This window comes from Onychostruthus taczanowskii, unplaced genomic scaffold (assembly GCF_017590055.1).
Source record: "Onychostruthus taczanowskii isolate IOZ18803 unplaced genomic scaffold, ASM1759005v1 scaffold6, whole genome shotgun sequence".
Taxonomy (NCBI): domain Eukaryota; kingdom Metazoa; phylum Chordata; class Aves; order Passeriformes; family Passeridae; genus Onychostruthus; species Onychostruthus taczanowskii.
The window spans coordinates 13,316,736-13,343,189 of NW_024503679.1; positions in this window are offsets into that span (position 1 = coordinate 13,316,736).

The following is a 26,454-nucleotide window of genomic DNA, read 5'->3' on the forward strand; positions in this document are numbered from 1 at the left end:
TGAATAAGAAAAAAGAATATTTGACCTGCATTCTTTTCTCATTAAGTATATTTTTTGTGCACATTCTGGTTCTTTCTTTTTTTTTTTTTTTGTGTAATGCTAATAAAGAATTAAATTGTTGCATCTTCAGACTAATGACTCTCATGAAGATTATTTTAACAATTCTTTCCCAGCCTTTTCACATCCTGTTTCAAGCTTAGGAGACACAGAGAGTTTAAGCTTCCATGTCTGCCTTTGGTATTTCTACCAAGTGCAGATTTGTGACATGTGCTGCCATGTCCCAGGGTACATAAAGCTTCACTTTGGTGTCCTTGACATCTTTGGTCCTTTTTGTGGCTACCTCATAATTCATGCAAGTGATGCCATACAACTGTAAGTTTTTCATGAGGTCATAAAACTGATTTATAGAGGTTTTCCCATAATCTCCAAGCAAATTAAAGAAGGTTGATGGAGCTATGCAACTCACTGTTGCCTCAACAATGGTCTCATTCAGGAATGACACTGAACAAGATTGAGGTATTAAGATATCAAGAATGTCCTTAAGAAGCCTTGTCTGTCTGTAAAAAAAAAAGTGATGCCTACAAACCAAGAAGGACTGTTTCTTCTCTACACTTAGTTGATTTTACCCATGACATCTGCCTTAAGATTAGTCAGATAGCTTCTTACTTCACTTTCTATTTTCAAATGGAAAAGTCTGATTAATCCAACAAAGCTCAGCACTTACAGAAATAATTTGAGGTTAATCTCCTTTCCCTTCTGAGATATTTGAAGTTTTAGATTTTCCATTTTACAAACAATGTTTTATTTTGCTTTTAAGCTTTTAAAATTATTTTATAATGAGAGAAATATTCTAATAAAGAAAAATTCTAATTCCAAAAATTCCAATAAAGGAAAACATATTTATATATACCTGTATACATTTGCATATATCTATATAGATAGAGAGATATAGGTATAGATATATATACAAACTGGAGATATCAAAGTATATATTTGTATATCTAAAACTGTGGGGGTTTCACATATACAGATATTAAACTATTTAAAATGCACATATATAAAAACTAAACACAAACCTCAAACTCTATTTCCAAACTGTTAAAAGTGGACATTTCAGAATTGTGGGAACTTTATTCTTCCGTCTTTATTTCTGAAGCTGTTTGTGAAGCACTTGCATTTTGACAGAACTATATAGTCCAAGAAAATGAGCTTTCACTAAACTGCCTCCAACTTCAATATATGCCCTGTGTCAGACTCAGAGAGAGCTTCCAACCTCTGTGGCTGGGGCCGAGTGCCAATTACACTGCACCCAATGGCCTATAACTGTCTTTTTTGCTTCTGTGAATATCACTTTTCTGGTTAAAATCTTCAGGACAGCTTGCAAAGTGTTTGCTACTATTGCTCTGGAGTTAAAAGTAACCTTGAAAACATTTCTCCATGGTAGTAATCGAGGCGATTCTTCCATCCCTTCTCAAAAATGGCAGTATATCGTTCATATCTTTCCTCCTCAAACTCTGCCCAGCAGGCTTCTGAAGACCTTTTTAAGGTGGGTGTTATCCTTTTTATTTTCTTCTTATTTGAATATTTCATCTCAAACTTCACAGGGAGATGACTATCTCCCAAGTGCGTGAAACCAGCCAGGAGTGTTTTATATGTACATTGTGAAGCATTTGATGTAATCTGTACCGTGATTATACATAAATAAGTAAAGAAAATCTTTTTTAAATCACCTTTGTATTGGAATGAGTGGGATGATCTCTTTACCAAGGAGATCATACAAACTAAGAGAGTTCTAAAGGTGAGAAATTCAGGCCCTTTAAAGAGTATTTGAAATAAAACCCAGGAAGCATAGACGTTATAAGTATTAGTTTTATTACTAGAATGAAGAAATAATTGTTAGAATGATTTTCTGAGTGATTTAAAAGTGCTAATAGAAGTATTTAGCCATATTCTAATCACACAGCTTTATAAATTGGAAGTAACTTAATGATATGAGTTCATTAAAAAGGAGATGGCATCAACCTTGCCATATTCAGGCACTGTACAAAGAGATGAAAGTATTTCAATAAAAGACAGACACAGAACTATAGTTCAAGTCAATACTGCCTTATGGCCAGTGCATTGCAACAGGCTGTAAAAGAAAGTAATGAAATCATTAGATACTGTGTCCTTGCATTCTATTTTCTATTTACATGATAATAAACCATTATTAATATCATCATCCTTGTTATTGTTCTAGTATTGTGAATTCTTGTAGTTTTGTCATTATATTCCTTAAAGCCTCAGATGCTGGAATCAGATGATCACCTAGTAAATTTCCAATTTCTTTTTTTTTTTTAATTTTATTTAAATGTAATATCCTAGCTTTCCTAGTTGTGGAAAGAAGTTCAAAAGCACATTTTGAGTGCAACTCAAATCACCTAATTTTATGTAACTACATCAGATGAGTCAAAGCACAAAATTTATAAAATCCAGGCAGTGTGTGAAGCACAGAAGCTGCCCTAAAGGTCCCAGCATTTAAATGAAACTAACTCTGTTGTCACCAGTGCCAGTAATTACAATAAGCCTGGCATTTCTTGTTACCCTGTGAAATTACCTGCAAGGCCTTTTCATATTGTCTCCATGCTGTTGTTTTCATGCTCAGCAGAGCATTAAGAGTCAATGATGGGCAGCTCTTGTGTTTGACTGTGAATCGTGGGGCATTTTGCTTTGGACTCTATAGAAAATCCTCAAGGTGTTTATTGACAAATGCTTCCTACGGGCCGCTGTAATAGAGAATTCTCCTCTCTGCCTGCTCCCCAGTTCCTACAAGGCCAATCTGCTCCACATCTAGGCATGCTGTTGCAAAAAATATATTTTTTTCAGTACCCTCCGTAATGTGCCTTCAAGAGGAGCTATGGATCAAGCATGCTCCAGACCAAAGGCACTCAGTCCTCCAGCTCGGAGCTGTGTGCTGCCATTTCCCCTCCATTTGTTTCTATGGAGCTGACTGTGTGTGCGGTCATCCATAAGGGTGCTGAGATACCCTGGAGAGAGGAGGAATAGCTGCAGCTATTTTTCATTATTATATACTTCACTTTGTAATAAATGAGATCCATAGCATGTGAACGCTGCTCTTGTAGATCATCGTATCAGCAAGCACGAGGAACCTTGTGTGCCACAAAGCTAAATAAAATAAAGTAAGTAATCCCGAGAAAAATAGGCTGGGGGGAGACCACTGAGTGTTCAGGAGTGCACAGTGCATCCTGTCAGCCTGAGAATGACCTCAGGACTTGCAGCAGCTAGAGAATGGGTGCTTTTAAAGCTAAAGCCGTGGTCTACTTGTCTGTCTCATCTCAATCTCTATCCATACACAGTGCGGAAATGTACAGACTTGCACTTCCATTGCCTTGCAGGTGTCTTTGAGATAACAGGGACCAGCAAACAACTTGTGACCCAAAGGGAAATAGCAGCAGCAGCAACTGGGCTCTTCTCCAAAGCTCGTGATAATGGTGAGTGTTGAGCATCTCTATAAAGTAGGGCAGATCAGGTGTGGAATTTTCAGACCAAGTTCATGCCAAATGTAGTTTTGTACAACCCCCATGGTCTTGCAGCTAGAGCAGGTATTTGTTTGCAGTGCAACATGGCAGATCTGGATGGTCCTGCTAAGAGTCTAAAGTGAGTTTCTCACATGTTAACATTTTGACCAATAACCCAAAGATGTTAGCTACTGAATACCTAGTCAGTGCTAAAAAAATTTTGGATATCTATTTCCTGAACAGCAGTTATAGTTCAGGACAGGAATTTTTGTGTTATTTCCATAGGCCAGTGATATTTTGGTACCTTCTGCCTTTGCAAAGTGATCTATTTATTGGGAAGTATAAGGAAACAGTCCTAAACTGGGTTTGGTGTACACAAGTGTTAGCAGGAGGCTCCAAAATACCAAAACTTAGTTCTGGAAAATGACATTCAGAATCATAAAAAGAGTGAAAGAATAGAGATAGAATAAAATGTAGCTCTTTTCTGGAGGTAAGGTTTCTACCTTACAGTTTATTTGACATCATAACACTCATAAGTAAAATCACAAAAATTTACACACACACACACACACACACACACACACACACACAAATAGAATTCTCCTGCTGTTCTAAAACACAGTGGTTTTCTTCACTGTTTGCCTTGGGTGTGAGTTGAGAGGATTCTGGTTTGGTTAAACTTTCTGCCTCTCAGATAAAAAACAGCAGCAATTTTCTGCTTGAATTTCTCTGTGACTAAATCCATTGATCATCCTTTCTCTCAGTGAGTGAGGAGTGTGTTTTCTCTTTAATAACTACTATCCTTCTCCCTGAATATTTTTTTCTCTCCCCTTCACTTGTTTGTGTTGTGTTGGTCAGTCCACTGCACTATTCCTCTGAGAGACAGAGAGAGCGCAAAATTGAAGTTATTTTATGCTTGGTCTCCCTCGGTCCCAATTTTCAAATCTTCATGTCAATTTTCACACATCAGTGTCATATGGCGAATGCTATGGAAATTTCAGTGGGGTCCTTGGGAGACAATTTATACATGACCCTCTATTCCCTCCCCCAACCAGGCTGCAGACCCTGTCTTTACAAAGAATAAGTGGATTTATAATTAATGTGGATTTTAAAATATGAGTACATTTGGAAATTTTTCTATTTGTTTGCCTCTGTTGCAGTACTAGTTCAAAGGAATACAAGCTCTCTCTCTTTCTCCTTTCCAACCCTAATAAACTGACCAGGTTAAGTTAATATAAAATTATCTCATGTTGAAGTAAAAGGTCAACTCATTATTAGCTTTACTTGTTTCCCTAAAAGTTATGCTGATGAAGCTTTATCAATCAACTAATTTGGTAATCACCAGTTAGCAAATACACTCACTGTCACCTACTTAGGTGAGCAAGGTTAGGAGGAACTGGAATATGGTGAGCTTGGCTGGGCAATTATATCTTCTTTTAAACCAATGAATGTGCATGGTCTTAAGAGTCCTTGGTGAGTAAAATCCTAGGAGAAGATGCAAAGGCTCAGCTGACACCAGCAGAGCATTTCAGTCATTGACCTTAAAGTGGGCCCCTGACATCAGGGAGGGGTACAGTCACCTGCTGCATATTACAGTGTTAATTGTCCTCTCTGTGGGCAATAAAGGGATGACAAGTTTTCCAGGTTACATCCCAAAACACCTTAAAACTTAAGCCATTTGTGGGGAGCCCTAAACCGCACCCAATCCCCACTCTTTAGATTTTGCTTAAAGATGGTACCAAGGCATCATATGTACCTGGTTTTCTGCGTCACCCATCAGCAGCACCTAGAGAAAGATTTTCTAACATCATCAGCCATGAAGTTTTGGATAGTTTGTTTTAGTTTGTTCATTTTTCTTTGACAAATCCAGCAAATAGTAATGGGAAAACCTAATGCCTGACATTGAAAGAGCTCCATCTTCCATTCTTTGTGGACACTCAGCACCTCTTGCAGGTTCCCTGCTCTCCCAAAAAGAAATTTTTTTATCCTTCAATCTCTCACCTATCCTTCACCTCATCTTTGTCTGATTTTTTTTCAATTTTGAAAACTATCTTAGGAATTGTAGTGGTAGTAAAATGGTTGAGGGAATTTTTCTTTTAAAAAATTCTGGGGATCAGGCTTGGGCTCTGCAATGCAACATCTCATCCAGGAGATGCAGAAATCAGCATCACATCATCCTCCAGTTTATTTAAATTGCTTCAAAGCCAGCTGCAATGTGTACAACAGCACACTGAAACCCTCCATCAAGCTGCCTTCCCTGGTGATTTTGTGTGCAACCTCTGGATGAGATGGCTTCATTGGAATTGTTGTCCTCCTCCAATGTGGCCAGAGGGAAATGAACTGGATGAGTATTGTGCTGTGCCACACAGCGACCAGCCAATGCACTCCACGTGTGTGCAGGTAAGAACACACTGTGGTTTGAAGTAACATGACCCTTGGAAGGGCTGCAGAAAATATATTTGTTTGGCACACTGCCATTTTGCTGCTGGCTGCAATCTTATCACCTCTACCAGTCTAGGTCAAGGAAACCCCTGCAGAATAATTCAAGAAGGGAAAAAGAGCATCTGTAGGTCCTGGGGCTGCCTCATCCCTTAAGGTGCTGCTGTCTCTGGAGGCACTACTCAGGCAAAATCAGAGAGTTCCTCTGAGATGCTGAGGGCTGCGGGGATGGCCTTATGTAAAGCTGAAGCTGTAGGAAATGTTCACTGTGAACCATGTGAAGATCTCAGTTTTTGCCTTGCTGGAGAAATTAATCTTGGAACAGTGACCAAGATTGCCCCAGTTTATCCAGGACGTGCCCATAGCACTTCTCTAACAAGTCTTATGGTGGTGGATGAGGTGCAAACTCTGGGACAACTTTGCACCACACAGTCACAGGACCATCAGTTGAGAGCTGCAAACCTGCTGTTCTCACCAGCTCTACTGAAAATCAGAATTGCCTATATATAGGGTTAAATGAGGCATTTTCACTGCTGGAACAGCCTGCCTTTCGCTGATGTAGCTGGCAGAAGGATAGAGCCCTCAGCTATATTGTATATATTCCTGTAAAGACAGGGGTAATCCACCAAATTGAGGAAATAGCACATAACTCAGGGAGTGGGCACGTGCCTCTGTGTGTGTGTGTGCACCTGGGTGTGTGAGAGACAGAGTGAGAGATGAGATATATGGGGAAATACATGAGAGATGAGACTGGAGAGATAATTTCCAGAAAATACACCAACCATCAGAAACTCTGTCTTTCCAGCTAGAGGTTTTGCAGTGCTGGTGCTTCTCTCTTAGCTTGACAGCTCTACTCTTAGCCCAGCTCGTAGTTGCTGCCTATAAATTTAATTAGAATGGGGGTAGGGGAGGAACAAGCCTGCACGGCACTTGGCACAGCGCTGAAAATAACCAGCTTTAATACCTTTGACATTGAAGCACCTGCTAAGGGCACAGGCTGCTGTACAGCTGACTGACCCTGCTCTGGTGACAGGATGTGTCACTTTGCTTGTCCTCAAAACGTGCAGCCCACCCATAACCCAGGGGAGGCGTGCATGGCTCTGGGGCTGGGCATCTCCCCGAGCACCACGAGGCAGCATTGCACCCTGGAGGCACCAGGGAGGGACACCAAGCACCCCTGGCCACGTGGAAAGGGAGCTGCTCAGGCACTGCAGCGTGCCTCGTGTATTTCATTTTTCTCTCTCTGATGTAGTGGGCTATTTTCTGTGTTTGCAACTAAGTGCTGCACTGCAGCCAGCCGTGAACATTTCTGTTGGCCCAGCTGGCCTCTTGTTTTAATGCTGTTCTCAGGGCTCTCCCTGGGTAGAGTGGGGAAGTAAACAGATTGGAACTTTGCCCACACATATATATTTAATTGTGAGCTGATTTTGTGCTAGAGAAATGTAATAGACCCATCACTTCAGGCAGACAACTCCCAGCTGAGGCAACAGGTTAGAGATTTCCCCCACTTCTGAAGATGTAGCAGGTCTTATGGATACAGGGACTCCTTGACAGAGATTGAACCTTTTATACTCTTCCTGATAAGCTCTAGGCAGTGTGGAGGCAATTTAGGGATTTGAGGGATATTTGACCTCTTTCCTATGCATGCTGTGGGGATCTGCTTGTGATCATGGCTTTGGGTCATGTTTGGAGATGTCCCAGCTGAGAAAAGAAAGTCCCTGAGCTCCTCTCACAGAGTCCATCAGTGACACAGTGTCAGGATGCAAATGAAACCTGGACCACATCTGACCCTTTTGCCACCGTTAAGTGGCACTGAGGCTGCTGCTAGAAACACTTTTCTAATGTATAATTTGATTTTTTTTTTAAATTGTGTTTGAATCTAACCCAATTTTAGTTCAATTCAAGTTAGCCAAATTCAAATCAAGATCAGATTGAATTCCCCTTGAAATCTGAGGGTATTTTCATATCCTCCAGAGAAGGACTCAGTGGAACTGAACTTAATTTGAGGGAAAAAAGGCTTCAAGTGTCTTGACATCATCTTCACAGAATCATGGAATAGGTTGGGTTGGACGGGATGCTTAAGATCATCTGGTCCATGAGCAGACAGACAATGAGCAGAGGGACATCTCACACTAGACCAGGTTGCTCAAAGCCCCTTCAGATCTGACCTTGAATATTCATCACCCTTTTTCTTTTTGGGGTTCCTCTGCCATGCACTACCCTCCCTGGCTGTATTGCTCTGTTCCAAAGCCCTGGAAGCAGCTGCATTTGCTCAGACCTGAAGATGAAGCAGCACAGGCAGCCTCTGAGCAGGGCACCATGCCAAGCAGAGGGGTGCATGCAGCCTTTGCATACACACACAAGACCTGAGAGGGCAAGACAAAATCCATTTTAAATATGCAATCAAGTCGTGCAATTTTCAGCCTATGCAGGCTTAGCAAATGCCTTTGAGGGATCAGACTACCAAGCACCACAAGCACAGTTGTGACTATGCACCAGTCTGTAATGCAACAGCTCTGATGTGAAGTTATTACCGCAGGCACAGTGTTGATACCTGTGTTAAGCCTCTGAGCATTGCCCAGTGTGAACTATGTGTTTCCACAAGACTGAGCAGACCCAGACAGAGCTGATTGCTCTTGCAGTTAATAAAAAGCACTGCACTTTCTCTCTTGACAATCCCGACACCTGAGTGCTTCCTACGTATGACAGTTAGCACATTCTGGTTGCTCAGTGGCCTGTGAGAAATGAGCCTCTTCTCAATTTAGTTCCTATCATCAGACAAGCAGTACACACAATAAAAAACACACCTTGACAGTCAGCCCCCAAAGTAGCCCTGGGGACTGCAGGTCCAAACTTCCCTTTCTCTCTTACGCAAAGCCATAAAGCAGACGGAATTTATCGGGCTGGGCTTCCTTCAGGTAAATCAAGGTAACTCCACCAAGGTCAAAGGAGTCACTCTGGTCAGCCAGGAGGAAGGGAACCTCTGGTGACCCCACCACGTTTCTTCTCTAGATGGGGCTTGTCAAGCCCCCCTGACTCGCACTGGTGGCCGTGGTCTGCCCTCAATCAGAACAAGGTGAAAGCCCTGCCTCACCCATGAGCCGAGCATTTGGAGCTGACCTTCTCACAGCAAAGAGCACCACCATGGGTATGGTGTCCTTTTTTTTCCAGGAGGGTGGGGAAGGCACAGGGCAGGAGGGCTGGAGGGCTGGACCAGCAGCAGGATGGTAGCTGCTGCAACAGGCTGTGCTCCAGCCAAGCCCAGCTCATCAGGTCATGTCAAACGGAGCTAATATAAATGTCAGCGTGCTGCTTTCAGTTGTGAAATCTGTGTTTGTTGTACTGCAGTTCATTTTCAGTCTTCCAGCTCTATGGATGCTATCAGCTGACATGTCTGGCTGGTATCCTCTGCCAAAAATACACACACTCTCAACATTTCTCAGGAGTTGGGTTTTTCCCCCCTCCCTGTGACATACTGATGTCAAATTTCTTCCTGGCTCTGTGATACACAAGACTGTCCACACCTACCAGATAATGAGTTTAACATTTCAAGGACAGAAGCTCTCAGTCTCAGTGAGACACAGGGTGGATGTGCAGGCCTGATTTGGGGTAGGTGCCAAAGGTGGCAGGGCTCTTTTAAGCTTTTTTGGCATGTTCTCTCTTAAGATAATCCAACCCAACAGAAACAGATGTGTACAGCTTAGAGTACCATTGGTATTCTTGTCACAGTTACATACTTTGTTGTTGTTAACAGCAGCTTAAATTCTTCTCCCATTTTTCATTGCTTTTAGAATAAATTCTGTTCTTCTGAGCACCCAGGTCTCAATCTTCTGTTTATGCTGCTCTGGTTGACTCCAGGCTCTTCATCATCTCCCCACCCTACAATTTTATGTTGGCTTCACAAATAAAACTTTTACTCTCTTCCATTCTGCTCCCCCACCTTTCTCTTGGCAACCTTATCTGCATTCTGCATATCCAAACCATCAAGCATCCATGCTCTGACAATGACTCACGAGTCTACTCTGGACTTGTTTCTTTTTGTCCAAAACTGAAACTTCATGCAGTGCCCTTGACTTTTACTCACTCGTGGTGAGTTGTCATCTTAAGCTGACCATGAATTTCCAGTGTCCTCCCCACAAAATCTAGCCCCTTTTCCTCTCTCTTTTTTTTTTTTTTTTTTTTTTTTTTTTTTTTTTTTTTTTTTTTTTTTTATATTTTTTGTGAATTTTTTTTTTTTTTTTTTTTTTTTTTTTTTTTTTTTTTTTTTCAATCATGACTTGGAACTCATATTTGTTACTGAGGCTCCAAATGTAAGCAATTTTTCCAACTGGCTCACCTTCCTCTAATTTATTACCTACAGAATGTGTCTATGACTTTCTGAGTTTCAGTTATAACAAACAGAAAAGATGCTGAATTTACTGGTGCTCCACACAAACAAAACTCTTACAGAGGTTTAGAATTGGATTTTATCTGTGGAAACATACTTTATTTTTCTGGACAAATTGAATCACATGTATGTTTTTCCAAATTTCTCTGTAAAAGTAATTTCTCCAGCTTATCAGTGTGGCCAATGTATTGCTGTTTTGGTTTCCTCCTTGAAAGGAAGATATTTCTTCATGGGAGTCCTTCTGTTTCAACAAATGCAAGTTAGTCCTTACTTTGAAGACACTCTTCTGCCTCACTCTTTAGCTTGGTCTGATGAGACACTGCTGGTCACAGTCAGGAGAGGGTCAGAGGGGCAGCCAAGGAGCCAGAATCCTGTCCGCCCTCCCAGGCTGGCTGGCCAGGACAGACACACTGTCTCCTTATGACAGAGAGAAGTCTTCTCTTCCCTGGATGCAGCTGCATTTTATGCTGGTGCACGTTCTCCTGATATTTCTCCTGTTCTTTTGACAGTTCCTCTTCCCTTGTTTTTTGTCCCTGGGACAAGAACAAGAGCTTTTATTTTTATTTCAACAACACTAAGTTCAGTTGCTCCCAAACCTCAGTGCTGAGGACTGTGAGGTGCCTCATGCAATGCTGGTAATCAATAATATAAATTAGAAAATGGTTATTAAATGGCTGCAGAAGAGCAGAACGGGTCAGGAACCAGAAAGGCGGTTCCAAACTATGTGTTTGAGACACCCATGCTTTGACCTTGATAACTGGTGGATCAAATAGGAGTTGGACTTCCATGGTCCATGTGGGTCCCTTCCCACTAGGGATATTCTACAATTCTGTGGTTGTTGCACTAATGTTGACAGAAATGTGGGGTCACCAGGACCAGAATCTGTTCCTCTGGCCAGTGAATGACAACAATGCTTTTATTTTGGCAGGCCAGCATCATTCCAGCCACCAGCACAAGGCAAAAACATGCACACACAGAGCATCCTCCTGCCCGTGGCAGCCAGGGCACACTTCAGACATCCCACCTCACCTGCTGACACAATCCTTCAGCGCCCACCAAAATCAAATGCAGCTAATTGGAAGGTGATGACAGCCAGGGGATTGCTGGATTTGCATGCTAATTCCTCTATTTTAGCATCACACAGCCCAAGTACAGGTAAAACGACACTCTGCACTTCATTCCAATTCATTCCATTTCCTGCCTTCTCCACAGTACACATGAACACACACACACACACACACACACACACACACACTCACTTTCTCTCTTGGGCTGTCCTAAAGCCAAAAATCAGCTGGAGATTGCATTACTTGTTCTTTCCAAAAGGCTGGCGCACAACTTCAAGGGGCAACATGTTGGTTTTTTTTTTTCCTCTTGCTAGGACAGGGCTGCAAAATGCAACGGGTCTTTAGAAATCACAGCAACCCAGCTCAGGTGGAGAGAACAGCTCTTTCCACAGGCTGGGTTACACCTTCCTCATACTTTTTATGCCAGGGCTCAGGATGCATTTCTGGCTCTTGTACCACATGATACTGTTGAAGTTTTGTTTCGAGTACCCAACCTCCTCCCCTGTTCTACCACTGGCATCTGCCCCTGCTCTAAATCTACCAATTATTTCCTTTAAGTGTCAGCAGCACACCAGACACACTGAGATATAACCTTTCTTCTAGTTGATGCTGTTAAACTATTACTTGAAACTGAAGTTGCAGCTGACAAGTGCTACTTCAGTCACTAATAACTACTTCAGGCGTGCTAGTGGTGTCTTGGCTCTTAATGCTGTGGCTCAGGGCTCAGGGAGTGTCTTTACAGGTCACTTAGAGCCATCCATCTGATCTGAAACAAGATCAGTCAATCTCTCCTCTGGCTCTGTGCCTTGCTTGCCAGGAGGTTCTGTCTCCATCCCCCCAGGGCTGCAGCAGTGGCATATCTGGCATTTCTGGGTGGCTTTAGGGGCTGCCCAGCTTCCAGAAGTTCCCACTTTGGGATGTACCTGTGAGCCATAAGCTGAGTTTTTCTGTTTTCAGCCAAAGAAAATTGTGGGTTACAATTCTTTGAGGATGAATACAGCCCTTTCAAGGGAGAAAGGTCTCCTTTACTTGCCTGCATCAAAATTTACTTTCTATTTTCTTTCTTTCTTTTTTTTTTTTTTTTTTTTTTTTTTTTTTTTTTTTTCAAGCAGGTTCTGTGTTCAACACCTTCCTGAGAAAAACAGGATTTCTGCATGGAAGGAGGATGAGTTCTCAGACACACACATGAATTCTGCAGTATCAGGTAAGGAATAGCTTTCCTTTCATTTCCCACTCCCCTTTCTTTAGGCTCAACTCCTTCAATCTAATCAAAGCATCTGAGGCATCTCAGACACAGAAGATTCACAGTTTGGCAGAGGTCACAAATATTTCCTTTATATTTTGGCAGGGTTTTGGCTCAGTCTGAGGATGAATTTCAAACAGAGTAATATAAGGTAAGGGCAGATCATCAGGGGCACTGAGCCTTATGCCCTGTTCCTGCAGAGAATCCTCTAAGAGATGTTAAACCCAGAATAACCTCCACTTTTCCTTTGCCTTCTGCATAGAAGAAGCTACAATGTGGTATAACAAACTAGGTCTGGCTTTTCAATAGAAAAAAGATATGTCAGGTTTTAAGTCTCCTTGACATGACAACATCTTCATCTAAATCGTGAAGCCATCCTTTGGATAGCCCAGCCTTGGTCTAATGTCTTTTAGAAAATGATGCTCATTTAATTCCTGAAATGTGAAATCTAGGTCTCAGGTCAAGAGCATAGATGTTGTTTAGCTGAAAAATTTAGATCCATCAGACTGTCTGCAAGAGTCTGCAACTTTTCAAACTTTAGATTGCAGCTAGACTCTTACTGCTATATATAGTCTTTTGAAGAGTAGCATCTAAATAAAAATACCCTTGAAGTACAGAGCACTTTTTATGCTCCCACCCTCACAATTTTTTAGGAAACAAAAGACTTCTTCAGGGCCACAACTCGCCTGTACAGAACAAATAGCCAGACCTCAGCTAAAACTTTATTCCTTTTTCACTCTGTATCCAGCCCTGAATTCCTCCCTCAGGCAGGATTTTGATGGGACTTGATGGGAGAATCCCCTAAGACAGGCAAGGTCAGATCACACAGATGAAGGGACGTGACAATATGGGAGATATGGAAGCACCTCAGCCAGAGCAGGGCAGCTACTTCATGAGAAAATAAAACAAGTTCTTATCTTAGTAATTGTATGGACAAATTAAATCTAGTCCTAAGCAATCAGGAGTCACCCCTTCACTGTTACAAGATGACAGACCTCCAGCCAAGCCACATATCCTTTGGTAGGAGAGTGATCAGCTGAATCTCTTGCCAGGCAGATTTCTAATTCTCATAAGATGTGCTGGTTATGGGCAGGATATTTCTACAACACAGGGAAATTTTCATCCTCAATGGGAAACACAGCTGGGCCAAAGGAAAGCTTGTGTGGCACCTGTATCTAGAACAGATCACACACACATATGAGCTTCCAGAAGGCAACAGAAGCTCCATTCGTATGGCAATTGTGCCTTTATATCCTCTCTATGTGTATGAATTTATGGTTGTATGAACAGCCATATCCAGTTATTGAAGTATTTGATGATCCAAAGTGCTCAAGGCCTTCTTATTCCATCTCATTCACCGTTAAAGTTCTGCACAACCTTTTTACTGGCTTTCAGCCTGCCATAAATACAAATGACTTGCCAATAAAAGCTGGTATCTCCCTCTGTCAGGAGGACTATAGCATCATTGTTATTTAAGAGGTGGCAGTTTTGACACAATTCTTATTTAAAATTTGTAAAAGGAGAAAAGATGCTGTAATAAATCTGCATGTTCTTCCTAAGCAGCCATTGAAAGTGGATGCTCTTCTCCTTTCCAAAAGCATCAGCCGTTTAATGTTTCCTAAGTTGTTTTTTGCATGAATTAGGGCGTTGGAGTGAAGCACTGTCACTTACAAAACCACGCTGTTGTCTCCAGCTAATTTTGCATTAGTAGCTCTTTTAAACTGCTAAATCTAGTTTTTAGTGTATGATGATTTTGTTTAGAGATGGTGTAAAACAGCTGCTACTTTTCTGATGAGTTGCCTGTTTTCCATTTTATGTCTCTGCAAGATGTTGGGTTTAATCATGGCCCCGTCTGACAGGCAGCTGAGAACAACCTGTAAAAAACCTCCAAAACACAACAGAAAGCAAAGAACCCCAAATCCATGGGTCCAGCCACCCATACAGGCAAATTTCAGAGTGATCAGTCCTTCTGTCTTTACTGGTACCCTCGGACCATCTCAATTCTACACCAGGATGGTGTAAATGAGGTGAGCAGGAAAGCAGGAAAATTGCTGCTCTAAAAGAGAAAGTGAGTGGCCATCCAACACCCCCAGACTGTTTCTGGGGGGCTGGTTCAGGTTAGGATGGCTGGGCTTTTTGTATCTTTGCTGCTCGTGCTGCTGCTACCTGCTCTCTGCCTGGTTATGACCAGAAGGCTGAAATTACGGCTTGGATGAAATTATGGCCTGGGGTGTCTTTCCACAGTAATTAATCACTGCTTTCCTCAGATGCTGCTTGCAGCCATTGCTTCTTGAGTGTCGTTTTGCCACTGAATTGCTTGGGTGCCTAACTCTTCCCAGGGTATGGCTACTCGTGGCCATCAGGAGAAGGGAGCAAGGGCCAGACTGTTCATGACTTAGCTACCCCTCACTAACACTTCAAGGGGCCTCTTTTAAGCAAAACCCCCATTACCTTTGTGAAAGGTATTTTGCATTTGGTGTTCACCAGAGGTTCTCATGAGGAAACACTTAGTGGTCACCTCGTAGATACTTTGCTACTGGCTTTCCCAACCAGGCAAACAGCCTTGCTTTATTCAGTGGCAGAAAGCTGAATGGTTGTCTTTGATCTAGCCTTATCCCCTGTATCCTGTGGGCTGGCATTTGTTCCATGTGTTCCAAGCCAGAAAATGACAAAACTCATAAAGGAAGCACTCAGAGAACTTCTCAAAGAGGTGAAGACTAAGATCTTTCCAATAATAACCCACATTCCATAAAAAGATCTTAGATTCTGGATAGACAAATTGGAAGCAGCTTGCCTCCCTGGTTCTTCCTTCCTTTTGCACTTACTCTCCTCCTCAGCACAATTCAGGCTTTTCCAAAAGCAGTGCAGGCCATTGAACAGCAGTGATCTAAACTGTTATGGAGATCTTAAACTGCTGAATTGTTACAAGCTAAAATTGATTGCAACTGAGCCTTTGAACTGAAGTGCTGGAAACAGCGCAGAGAGAAGTGGGGAAAGGGTACAAAAGATTTTGCTTTATTATTTGGGGTTTTTTTCCTCTTTCATAAGATTTCTGAACAATTTGGCCTCGATGAGTTCTGCATCTCTCTCAATAGCCATTGGACTGTTTTTCCTGGTATTTTCAACTTAAAAGGTATTCTTGGTTTGCCTTCCAATTTGCTGGTTGAAGTGTAATTGCTAAAGAATTCTAAAAGTCTGCTTCAAAGTCAGATCCAGAGGGAAAATCTATGATGTCAGATTCAGAGGGAAAAATACTATTAAATTTACTCCTCCTCAAGCTAAAACCCCCCATTTTACCTTTCCAAAACTAAAAATCTTAGCCTGTTTCACTCTACTCTGCCTTGATTTTATTTGCACCCTCATCACAAGAGCATCTGAACACCTCCGAGTAGTACATTAAGCAATGTGACTAACATCTGTCACGAATAGTTTGCTCGCTGTCTCTCAGCATCCTTAAAATGAATTTACTGCTTCTGCAGGATCGATAGGGCTGGAGACAGGCAGTCTCTGTTCAGCCTCAGAGCTGGCACAGTTTGGGTGAGACCCTTGTGATGGTTCCCCCAGTCTGCTGCCCCTTTGTCCCCCAAGTGCCAGCTCAGGCACTGGGGAGCACCCATGGAGGAGCTGCTCTGCACCAAGTTTATTTCCAGTGGGACAAAGAAGTCCAAGTAATTTGGGGAAATCAGATGAGGCTGTCAGTGTTTCCTTGCTCTCAGTTGCATGCTGAAGGACATGTGTCTGGTCTTGTGTGGAGCCCAGATGGATCCAGCATCACTGATTTTCCAAGGTTTTCTGGCTTCCTCAGGTGGCTTTGCTTATTTTTTAGCATCAGTTACAACTTAGGGCTATTGATGGACAAGGATGTTGCTGTTTCTCACCATGAAAAACTTGTCTGACAGATTTCTTTGACAGAGACAATGTTCTCAGCCACTGAAATCAGGTCAGCAAATGTCCCTTGCTGAACATAGCTGGGAGTCCTCTCCTCTGGAGCCAGCACCACAAGCAAGATCTAGTCATCCTGGGGCACTGTAATTTCAAGCAATATGTTTTCTTAATGGGCCAAATATGCTTTGCTTAATTTTGCTTTCAGTGCATGGGATTGTTATTGCTCAGTGGCCCCACACAGGTGTTTAAGCAGTTTTGTGGCAGGATTTTCCAGTAGCAGCATGAGGTTTTATTGACTGATACCTCAAGAGTAACTTCAGAGGAAATGACATCCCCAGCTGGTTGTGATGGATGCATGTGGAGCTGTGGCAGAAAACTCAGGAGCCAGTGACCTCTCTGTCATTGTCTATCATATTTTGGGTAAGAATGCAAAGCAACTGTAAAAGGACACTGCTTTTCACGCAGTGAGAAGAATTAGGAGAGATGAAGTTACTAAATTACTTATTTTCCCTGAAAACTGTCAGCTTGTCAGCTCTGATAATATGAACATACTGAGGATAGGTCAATAAGTAAAATAACTTCCGTATTTTGTGAGGATTCTAGGTTGTAGGATTTAATTTGGTCTATGAGTGTGGATTAAATGGTAGACTAGAGGACTCTGGCCTCTGTGTGGTAACCTAAATTATAAATTACACAGCTTTTGACACATAAGAGACATCTGACCCACAACTTGCCCTTGTTCCAGTTCCATAGTAGGTCAAAACCCAGGTGAACACCACTAATTTCTCCTCAGTGCCACCAGCCTGTACCTTGCCATCCATAAAAAGCAAACCCAGGTACGTGGCTGTTTGGAAGCCCAGCAGGCTCCAGCAGGACCCAGCCAGGGCACGTTCCAGAGCCTGTTTCTCTGGGTAATATCTGAGACTGTGCTCCACTGTTAGCAGCAATGGAAACAGGAGCTATCTGATCAAGACAGATAAATACATCTATTTCAGAATACATAATCTTACCACATATGTGAAGTAGTTTAATCATTAGCAAGTTGTCAAGCTTTTATTGAATGGAATTAGCCTCTTTATTTCTGGTCAGGATCAATCTTTTTTTCCCCTTCCCAGTACAATGAATGCTTATATGTTACACATTGCAGCGTCTGGGGCAGATGACACTTGCCAAAGGGTTTGATGATCAATTCTGATACAAATCTGACATGAAGAAACAGGAGAGAATCTGCATCAGATGATCAGTGGGAGAGATAAATTCACATTTAATGCTTCTAATTGTCTGTGCATGTTATATCCATCTCAAACACAGCATTCAAAAGCAAGCACGGTTCACAAGATGATGCTTGGATGAGGACATGGACAGAGTACAGGGGTGAGGATGGCATTTCTCAGTGGAATGTTGTAGAAATATAGAAATGTTGTAGGATTGAGAGCTTAGTTAGAATTTAGTGTCATATTAAATATAAAACTATGGGGCAGAGAAATGGCCTCTTGCTCACCAGCTCTGAGATACAGAGGCCATGGGCAGAATAAAAAAGATTTTTCACATTTGTCTATTCACTAAAAAATCTCTGTTAGATTCGCACTTTCAATTTGGAGATGAAGGAGAGACCTATTACCAGTCCCAGACCTCGGAGCCATGCCTTCATTTACCACCAATCTGCTTTGCTCCTCTTCCTTTCCCTTTCCAAGCAGGGCTGTATATGAGTATTCATGAACACTCCTTATTATTTCTCCCCTCACAGTTGCTTTTTTCTTCCCACACCTGCCAACATTAGCTCCTTCCTTTGACTCACGCTGCTGTACAGCCTAATGCATGTGATCTCCATGCCAAGATGTTATTTAATTTCCCAACAAAGTTCTTTTGGCGTGGAATGAGCTGAGCAGTAGGAGCACAGGAAGGGAGGCATAGGCAGGGGTGGGAAGGGGAACCAGAAGGAAGAGGGGCTCAAATTTATGTTGCCTGTGGCTTCACACACCCAAGTTGTGGTGTGTATGTGTCCAGGGAGCAGCGTGGGTGGGTGGAGATGGCAGCAGGGGGTTCAGCAATGGCAGGTTGCTGAATCAGGAACCCTGACACTTGTGAAGTACTCTGTCAGGAACATTAAGTATCCAAAAGTGATAAAGCTTCAATTTGCTAGTCCATTAGACTAATTACTGCAATAATTAAGTAACTACTTGATTAGAACTAATGGGTACCTAATTATCCAGGAGAAAAGTATCAGGTGGCAATTATCAGGTGGCAATTAATAGACTGGAGTTAATGTCTTAGCACTGTCTTTGTATGAATTCATAAGCAAGGTAAAGAAAACAAACAATAACTTATTAATATTTATTGGTGCCACGGTGTTTTTCAGCTTGTTTCATTTACACAGAACCAATTAGTGAAAAGACAGTTAGTGTTGCAAAGATGTAAAGTGACTGAAGCAGGAGTTTGATTTTAAAGGAACAGGATCACATTAGCACTTATAAGCAAAGACAAATGGGTATCAGCCAGGGACTTGATTCTGGTGCTACTAATTCATCAACAGAAGAAATCAGAGTAATTGAACTCAGTATTAATAATGAAACACACAGGAAGGCAGTTCCTGTCTTAATGGGGTTCACTTTACTTTTGGTCCCTCCCTGGGTCTCCATCAGCTTTTTCTACACTGCCTGGGAAATGCAGGGACCTCTCGGTGCACAAATGGGAACTTCCCGCTGGCAGGGGTGGGAGACACGGCAAGAAAATCCCCCAGATCAATGCTGCCAGCTCTCTGAAAGAGACAGATTTCCTGGACAGCTGAAGCCTGGGTGCAACACAGGACCCATCATGAAGGTGAGATGGTACAGCTGAATTCCTGCCCCTTCACTGTATTGGTGTAAAGAAACCACAACAACAGCTCCATTCCTGGTAATTCCCCCTTAGCTCAGCACCCACTTGAAACATCATTGTGAGCTCCTGTGGATGAAGTGTAAGAGTAAATTCAACCTGCTTTAGACGTCAGACTGGAGTGTAGTTAGCTTTTTGGTTTTTTTTTTTTTTTTTTTTTTCCCATGGCTATGCAAAAGTCCAGCTTCTCAGATTACCTAATTTGCTGTTGTTTCTTTGAGGTCAATCCAAACATAGTGATCTTTGCAGAACGAAACTATGGCCTAGGATGTACTTTCCTTGCTCTTCTCTCCAAATTTAAGGAGCTTTAAATCTCCCAGCAGAAAAATGAAAAATGCCAGGGTTTTCTTTCCTACAAATCTTTATGATCCGAATGATCCTCTAAAATGGCTTCAATCCAAAAACAGTTGTGCATGCAAGTTGTCTCCTTGTCTCTCTATGGGAGAGCTCATATTAGGCATAATTACTCTCCTGAGTAAGAGTTGTTAAAGTGTGATATACAATGAACTCATGACTTATTTTAGGACATGGAATGAAGAGGTTAAACCTTATAAACCTCAATCCTTTGAAATTCAGCTGTTAGTAAATGAAAGACCAAATTCCAAGATGGCTTTTGCAGCTCTGCACAGTACATGGTTTTATGGAAGTGGAGGATCTTGCCTCTACAACAGCTATCCTCCCCCTCCCATCCTTTTTTCCATGTTATAAATAAGTGAAAGGTATCCTAATCATATTTTAGACTGTGTGCAGAGTCAGACGCTAAACCATAATGTCTGTATATTAGAACATGTGGAATGATAAATGGAGATAAATCTAAAATTTATAGAACATGAACATTTGCATAAACTGCAATATCCAAACACATAGGCTGTTAAGTAACAATTGTCACAAAGGGCATAAAAAATTCAACTTTGTTTCATGGAAAGAACTCAAATTCCTAACATGATTAAGATAATATATCATTTGTTCCTATCTTATTAAAGGCGTAATTGTTGTTAGACACAGAAGTGGCATTAACTCTAATCTGGCTTTATATATGTACAAATAGGAGGGGAGGTGGATCTGAAAATTGATGCTTTTGGTGATCCATAGGCATTTTATTAATGTTTGAATAATAACTGCCTGGAGGGCCTGTTATAAATTAAAGGGACGAATTGAGATATAAATTTTTATGAGGACTAGTTATACATTTCCATTATGTGTTTAAAAATGAAGGAATTACTGTGAACACAGCAGAACTCACATTTATTTGAGGTGATTTGGATGGGAGGGAAGGTGCAGTGAAGGAAGCTGCATGCTGGCTGTAAGAAAGATGTATCTGTCCCTGTGAAAAGATATATCATATGTCATGCATGAACTCTCTTCTACAGCAGACTTTTCTCTGCAGCTGATTTCGCATGATTATTTATTTGACAACAGCAAGTGGTGATATAGCAGTGAGTTTTAGGCCACTTAGAGAAGAATTCTTATTCTTAAATCATAGAGGATTTCCCAAACCCAGCCACTGTCAAACTAGAGTTAATCTAACAGAGAAACCAAATAATTTCCTTGGCATACATTTCTCATTATTCCTTCTGCTTGGGTATACACATCTTCATTTGCAGAGCATCTATGGGACCAGCAGTGCTTCAGAGCTTCCTCCTGCCCTTTGCTGAGGCTGCTTTTGGGAGCTCAGCTCTGATTGCTGAGAAAGCACCAGCCCCCCTTTGTTATCCAGCAGCACTGATGCCCTGGGAGATCCTCACACAGTCCCATCGTCGTGCTTTGATGTGACAGCACAGGGGATGACAACCCAATACCTTCACTCAGGCAGGCTTGGCCCAAACCCACATCTGCTCATAAGGGAGAGGAGGCAGGATGCCAGTATTTAGACAGCTACTTAATGTGTGGGGACCTGTTTTCCACGCCCTGATTAATTGGAACTGACCGCAGAGGGCAAAGCGTCCTAGATGAAATTCTCCAGCGTTTGACCCCCGTTTAGAGGCTTGATTGCTCTGGACTTCAATAGGGGCCAGCAAGCTCGATGCCTTGGAGGTCTTTATCTGCATTCTCTGTGCCTCAGTTCCCTGTCTGGCTCGCAGGAGTGGCTCACATGAGTGGTTTGAGGAGGAATGTGTTCATTGGGATGATATCCAGAGAGATGGCAATGTTGTATCATCGGCAGACATCCACACCAAGGTAGCAGCTGTGCAAGTGTGTGCCAGGGGAGCTTTATTATAAGACACACAGCACAGGGGCCTTCCATTTTGCAGCCTTTCATGTGAGTCAATTAATCAATTTAAATTTTGTAGGCTTTTTTTTAATGTTTTTTTTTTTTCTCCCAACCCTCCCTTTAATTAGAATTGCAAGGGCTGGGCAAGTATTTTCTTTTTGGACTAGGCCTGATTCATTGCGAAATAAGACTTGAGAATGCTCTTGGCTTGCAGAGAGCCTGAAGCATTAATGAAGTTGATAAAACATCAAGACCCAGCTCAACCTCATTTTCCATCTCTGAAGCATCATCCTTGGCTCTACCATTCATGGAGATCACTGTGCACTATTGCGGGGGGTGGTTGGCATTGTCTTTGATCTACAAACAGTGTTATTTTTCTCTTTCCAGTGTGAAAATGAGGTGATCTACAAGAAATATGACAAAATATCCTCATGGTTCTGATTCAGGTTTACTGCTTTTAGCAGTGTTTTGAGTCTGGACTCTATTCCCAGGCAGCTCAGTCTGTGACAGTAAACCTGTCACAGACAGGTTGTGACAGTGAGAAGAAGGATCAGCTCTACTTGGTTCCTGCACAGTTGGTTCAGCTTTCTACAACCTCAGTGTTTTGTCTCCAGTCTTTCAGCTGAGAAACACAATTTGTGACACTCCCAACCTTACTCAGATCAGCCTCCCAGTGTCTGCTACCTTCAAGGATAGTGCCACAGTTGTGTCTCTCTCTTTTCCCCGTAAAGTCATACAAACAAAGTGATTGTTGTGAAAATATCATCCAACAAGCACTGAAGCAGCAAAAATTATTCTCCCAGTCAATTGGAACCTTTTCTAGATGCATTACAGTGCTGGACAAGTGACTAATTAGGCAAGACTTGTACTGTCTGTTTTTCAAAACTATGTTTTTTCTGTATGTGTTATTGAAGGGACAGATTCACAAGAGTTTCTTTAGGGAAGATGCAGGGGAATGTTATAGAGAGTAAGTTCTATGACAGAATTAGCAAATGTATTAAGTACAGTGCCAATCTGGTATAGCAGAAATGACTAAATACCCATCAGGGCCTGTCACTCGTCAAGAAGTGAAATCTTAGACCCATTTAAGTCAATGACAAATGTTCACAGAATCTGGCTGCAAGTTAATAAATGTTTGGAGCCTGTTTAACTCAAACTCTGATATTTGTCACATTAATTATTTGACTGATCTTATTGTGTGTCAAACAATTTCTTTGTGGAGTTAGAATGCTTTGTGTTGCATTATCTATAATTCTGATTAAGAAAACATGATGCAAGTATCAAGATATATTATTGCAAGTTTTATATCAGGTCATAGAGAGCTATTATATACAATATTAAATATTATAATTAAATATGGGATAGTAAAATGTTCAAAATAGGCCATGGTGGAGGCTATATTTTCTGCCTTATTTTTTGACATTTCCTGATTTAGGAATACTTTAATGTTCAACCTGAACTTTCTTTTATCATATTCTTTTTGTTAAGCTACATTTATGTAAAAGGAAAGAAAATAACTCTACATGTACACCAATTCCTTCAGCTTACACTTGCCTTTAATACAAAACAGAGGATTTCAGGACTATATACATCAGGTGTTTTCAGCAAAGTAGCAGCAGCAAATCATAGACATTTGTCATTCCTTGGAGCTGTCTGACAGTTCTGACAATTCATTAGGCTGGGCTGAAAAGAGGTTTAGAAAGCGAAGGAAGGATCACAGGTAGTGGAGTTGCCTTTGCATGATCCAGTAATAGCTGATTTGTATCATTTTTGGTGATGGATACACTCTTCAGATTAAACTCAGCTGAATTTTCCCCATTTATTCTTTTCTCTTCTCTTCCTTTTTTTTCCTACAACAGGAGCTTCTGGGCAAATTAGTCTAGATTTAGACCTCTATTTACTCCAAGGAGTAGATGCCCAGGAAATTCTTCCTGGAACCTCCTGGTATTTGTGGCTTTTCAGAGCTAAGGAGAAATGAAGTGAGTTTTGCTATTCAGTTTCTACCCAGTGAGGTTTTTCTTTTCCAGAGTGTTTGAGTTCCAATCTTTGCTGTGGCCGTACCATGACATGTGCCATTCTTCAAAGTCAGAGTCATTCCTGCCAGGATCTATGCAAATCAAACTCGTGCCTCTGTGCAGAGATAAGTGCCTCCATTATCCCACTCCTTCCACTTACTGATTTGCTTTTGAGACTCATACACAAGCAATTTTTTGACTTAAAGGCAAATCCTCTGCAATAACGCTGAATCCGCAGAATAGGCCACCTGGAAAATACGTGATCTTCCATTGGAAAGCATTTTCCTTTTCCAGGTTGGCGGGCTGCTTCAAATCATGCAACCATGTAAAATGCCTGGGTCAGAGCCTGAGTGGGTGAGGAGATGCTGTCCAGCCAGGGAGCATCCGTGGGGTCAGGCAGATGCTGGTCCTCAGGATCAGCAATATCAGGGAGCCTGCTTAGCCCTGCTGAGGATGAATAGCTTTCCATCTTCATTCTGTCTGTTTTATAGCTGCCACTGAAGAAGCAGTCTGAGATTGAGCCTGACCCAGTAGTATTATATGTAGGTCTTACAAGAGCAATATTTGCTCTTGATGACTGTTGTAGCATAGTCCTTTAAAGAACCCTAAAATAGCCCTAAAAGAAGGGCCTGTACACTGGCTGTTTTGGGGGGTTATTTTTTAACATGTGTAGTTTTTCAGACCCTCAAAACCATCCACAGATTCAAAATACTTCCTAATTTGTACCTTTTTTCCTTCTCTAAGGTTCAACATGCTGACAGCACTGCCTCACCATCCATCTCAGACACAAATCCTTCTTCCTGTATCAGCCAAATAGAAAGATTCAAACCAAGGTTTTAGCTGGAAAATCTCAGAAATGCAAATTATCTCAGCCTTCTGCTTCTTCCAGTGTGTTTTTATGGGCCCAGAGTCAGTCTCTACCCTGCAGAAATATGTTTCCCTGTGATTCCACGTACAGGACTGGTCAGTATAAAGCAAATAAATTGCACTCGTGGATGTTGGATGGTGTGTCATCTTGTCTAATGTGCCTCCAGATTTGTTGGTAGGTTTTTGGGGGGTTTGCAGTGATTTTTGCAGTCAGTTTTGAGTGGCAGGCTGTACGTGTTGGTTTATAATTCTGGAGTTGTGAGTGTGGGTTGAACTGTTGGCATTAATTATTTTCGATAGTGAGTCAGAGGCTGAATTACAGGATCCTACCCATGGATATAAGAGAAAACAAAGAAACAAGTGGCCTTCCTCTCCCTCCCCTGACATAAGTCATATTTTGTCTCCTACAACCTCAACTGGCCCTTTAAATTTCATATCAAACATTCGAAAGAAAGAGGTCAAAGTAAGAGCCCTGTTGAAAAAAAACCCCACAGCCAACCCAGATATGAACTATGGGAACTTGTCATCTTATCATCCTAATTGAAGTCATTCTGCAATGTATGACAGTCCATCATATATTCTGCCAGTCACTGTGTCATACATGATGTGTAACAAGAGAGCTCATAAACCCAGAGGGGAAGCCCCTTCTTTTTTATTACTTTATTTGATCATTTTCATAAAAAGTCCCCTTGCTCAATACAGAGGGACATGTTTATTAGCCCCATTAAAGCTTTGTCCATTCATTTGACACTGTGATTTACACAGCTTTACCACCAAAGAATCCCATTATTTCCAGTCTGAGGAGGTGTCTTTTTTATTGTGTGACGAAAAGTAAGTATTTAATTCCACAGGTGAAGGCAAAGAAAGGGGAGGTTGTTGTCAGAGGCTCAGAAGTAAACAAAAGGATGCTTTAGGTATAATTGACTCAGAGAAAGAAAACATTCCCAGTAAATATAGAAAAATAAATAAATAAAGATGCTCTTCCTGTGGAGTGGGAATTTAACTGGGCTCAGCTGAACTTTTTTTTCCCCCCGCGTGCCTTCATTAAAAACAGCAGAATTTGGCAAAATTTCCCTCTGTGTTCTACTCATGAATGTTTCTAGAAAATATCAGCTTTCATACGCAAATATTCTTGAAGTGAAATTGGTGGCTTCCTTTGAACACAGCTAGTGCCTCAAATCCCATCTGCTTTTCCTACAACACGCCCACTCATTATCTAGCTTATTTGGCTTTATTTTATTTTTTTTAAATGAACACAAATTAAGCTATTTAATCAAATATGTACATGATTACATGGCATTTTTGCATAAGAGTTATACACCCACGGAAATCATTAATCACAGATAACAACACTATGTTAAAATTAGACATTTTGTTTTCTTTTTGTATGCGTGTGCTTTTTAACATAATATCCTGCGTAGCTCTAATTTCACCTCTACTCTCATTTGAATAAATCAGGATTGTTTTACAACAAATTATTCGTTTGTCTGTAGCTCTGATAATTGGTATTTATGTTTAGACTTGATCTCAGAGGAATAAAAATACAGAACTTGAAAATAAAATTGGTATGGTTCAAATCCCTTTTTTCTTCTTTATTTTCCCCTTTTTTGCTTGCAGAGAATGTCACCATGAATGTCCATTGGCAAACTGGATAAGAAAGAGTGTCACAGTGCAGGACAACCTAGAAGATGACAGGTATTTCCAGGCATAGCAATGATGAGATCAAATTCCCCTCAACCTGCCTTGTTTGCTGATCTTTTAATCAGATTCAACTTCACTGCAGCTACAGCACAAGGTTCCCTGACAATGTATGACAGCATGTGACAGAAAAATATTTTGATTTTTTTTTCTTTTTTGGTCATTTGATGCTATTTGAGATAAATCTGAAGCCTCAGCAGCATCTGATAAATCTACCAGACTACTTTAGTGGAGGTTTTTAACTATTCA